Source organism: Mus caroli, unplaced genomic scaffold, assembly GCF_978045245.1.
Source record: "Mus caroli unplaced genomic scaffold, Mus_caroli_1 scaffold_2, whole genome shotgun sequence".
NCBI classification, from domain to species: domain Eukaryota; kingdom Metazoa; phylum Chordata; class Mammalia; order Rodentia; family Muridae; genus Mus; species Mus caroli.
In genome coordinates, this window is record NW_028227257.1 from 19,736,481 (window position 1) to 19,739,936 (window position 3,456).

The following is a 3,456-nucleotide window of genomic DNA, read 5'->3' on the forward strand; positions in this document are numbered from 1 at the left end:
CTACTTTGTGAAGTAGCAGTTGGAAAGTGTTATGGAGCAGCTTTCTGATGTCCCATACCACACCTGCTTCTGGAATGCTGTTTTTGAAAACATATTCTCCAAAATGAGGTTTTGAATTCTCACCCTCCTGTTAATCTGCTTTCAGTCATAAAGACTACAATAAAGGCAACAATTTCCTGCCCTGCCCTCCCGACTCTAGAATGCTTTCGATTCACGAGACCAGTTGGCCACCCACCAATCTCTGTACATCTCAGCACACAGAGAGACCCTAACTTATACTATTCCATAATCTTTCCTGCATAAAAAACAGATGTGTACCCTGGAAATACTTTCTAGACACCCCTGCTTTTAATTCCCATTTGTGGAAGTAATGTAAGGATTGGTGTTTACTGAGTTCCAAGAAAATATTCAATGATTGTGTTCTCCTTGATAAAGTCTTCACTTAGGGGGATTAGCTAAGGGTTTCATGAAAGATGAAACATAATTCCCCCATTTCAAAATTTAATAATTTAAAAATTATTAAACACAATGCATGTGCTTTGAGTACTATTAAAATTACAGATATAAAAACTATTTTGATTATAACCAGTATTTGCTCCAGGTTTGTGATTCCTTAATCTTTTTACACAAATGGGTTCCTTTTGACCCAGACCATCTGTTCTCCTTTAAGCAGCCATATTGAGATATAATTTCTGTGCCATAAGATTTGTTTGTTTGTAAAAGCATAACTGAATAGCTTTGAGCAGTATCCTTTCTATTTACTAACCAATGTTCACTCTGTTCTTTGTGTGCCAATCAAGTACATTCTCTGTTCTGTCCATACTTAACCTCTTTGGGCTCATTGCTCTGCCCCTCCCCCTTTACCTAGAAAACCCTCTTCAAGATATTAGTAACCCCAAATTTACATTCAAGCCCCTAAGCTTTTGTGGCATAAAGACAGAAAGTGGCTTCAATTACAAGTCCATGAGAACGGGTTTTCTAAAGCAATACAAACCAAGAAGGTAGATCTGAGGTAAGCTTGAGACTATATTAAAATTGAGAAGATGACAGAAGGAAGGGTAATTTTCCTGAGATTCCTTGGCACATTAATGGAGATGTAGACTTGAACTCATATCTTAAAACTGCTTCCAACCACCACAAACCTTACCACTCAGGGAGCAGCATAAAGCCTAGACTCAGCATAGCATAGAGAATATAAAGAGTACCCTCTTCAGGTTGGATCAGACCTTGACATACGATTATCCAGACTGTGAATGTTGAAAAGAAATAGACATGTGAAAAAAACGTCAAGATCCAAATATCTGAATGTCCATTATGGAAATATGAGGAATCCACACAGAACATAGATAGAGATGAATTCACTACTTGTGTTCTGAGCACATGAATGGAACAGGTCGTCATAGACTTGAGTTCAGAGGCCAATTTTCCCAAGGAAGAATTTAACAAAGATAAGGGTTAGGGGTGTGCCTAGGTGGTATACTCCTTGTTTAGCATGTAAGAGGCCTTGGGTTCTATCCTTTAGCATTGTGGAAAAAAAATGAAAACAATAAAAAGAAGAGCCAACAAGAATCAAATATACAGATATCTGATAGATCCCTTCGTTCTCACTTCCAGCAAACACTAGTGACAGGGGTTTGCTTCTCTGCTCTTTTCTCGGAATTGCCGGAAATACCAAGGAAGCTAAAGTCTTACATCGTTATAAGTTGCAATTTGTCTGGAGATCGCTTCCAAGTCTAGAATTGTCTAACTTTTCTCTTCAACAACCAAAAGATATTGATCAACAAAGAAACTATAGAGTATGTGGAATGTCACCTGTACCCCCAGCACAGACAGGCTGCAATAAAGTTTGTAGGTGCTCAGAACACTAACTACTATACCAAGACATGGAAGAGTTTATGAAAATTCACAAAGCAGTATCAAAGATCTCCAAGCAGCAAATATTATTAAAACAAATGAATTAGCCTTTACAGACTGTGTGCTGTGGGGAGGGAATGTAAGCTGTCCAGCTTTGAGGCAAGCACCTTTAGCCACTGAGCAATCTTCTTATCCCTCTACTCGCTTCTTGACCACCCCTTTCTCTTCCCATTCCTTTCTCCCCCCCCCCACTCCTTTGTGCTTTACTGCAAGCTCAAAAACTATTCTCAATTGGGTTAACCTTACCATCAAACCCTTCCTTCTAGGTCCCCATGTCCCTAGACCCTTTTCTAGACAGACTGATCCCTGGGCTCACTGTGAGTCAGCCACTGTGGAACTTCAGTCTCTATTCTTTACTCTCCTCAGTCCTAGCTGTGCTCAACTCCTCTCATATCCTTAGTACAGTCAGTGGCTAGGAGGTAAAGCAAGCCCTCTTTAGTCTCAGATTTCAAGAAAAGGAAGTTAATTTTCACTAAATCTTCTAGTGTGGTGATTCTCATGGCTGCTACTTGAGACCCTGGAGGACTGATGAAAAATCAAACATTTGGATCATCCTAGATTTTCTGATTGACAGGCTTCTGGGTTGGGTCCCCATAGTTTGTACTTTTGTTAAGTTCCTGGTAATGTTGCAGGTTTGAGAAGCACCTTGGGAAGAAAGAAATATTGGGGAAATGCTTCAGCTCTGCTGGCCCCCATTCCTCCCTGACTCCCACTGGAGGAGATCCCACCTCTATAGTGAGTAACACAAACCAAAACAAACAGGCACTTTGGGGATTATGGTTTTAAGTTGGCTGACAATAGTTGTTGGCATCCTGGATCATTTCAAATATGAAGCACAGATGTTTCATGACCAAACCCACCTTTAAGAGACAGCTGGAGTCTTTTAGACCTAGAGACAAGCCACGTGGTTATTCTAGAAGTATAACTCCTAACACTCAGGCGGGGTTGTTCCCAGCTCTATATTTAGGGCCCATCTGGAATTTAGTAAAGGTCTCCGTTCAGTGCTGTCAGCAATGAAGGCAATTTTATTGGTCCAGATTCTTTGATCTGTTTCTTAGTTGGATACTAGTTTAAGGGTTAGGTGGAAAGTTTAATTAATTCATACCATGCAAATCACAATAGCAACATAAAATACCTAAAATTCCTGAGTCTTGTCACATCTAAAAATATCTTTACAACATCCCTACACTTACTTATGGTTTGTTTGGAGAGTGGGATGATTCTCTTGTAATCATGAGGTTATGAGGCCCAGAGGCTAAGGATATGTGTGATGTACAGATTCTAGTGACTCTTACTGTAGCAGTCCCAGCTCATGTCCTATGCAACATTCTACAGGCATCATCATATACCCATATAATAATAAACTGTGCATCATCATTCAGTAGTATTTCAAATTCTATTTTGCAGTTTGACTTTTTAAAATTCTGATTCTGTGTGTGCGTATAGAAATTAGAGAAAGGAGTAGATTTAGCATTTTTATATGTTATATCCTCCCGAGCCCATACTTATCAATGCAAAGTGTATATGTTGTTTTATATACCA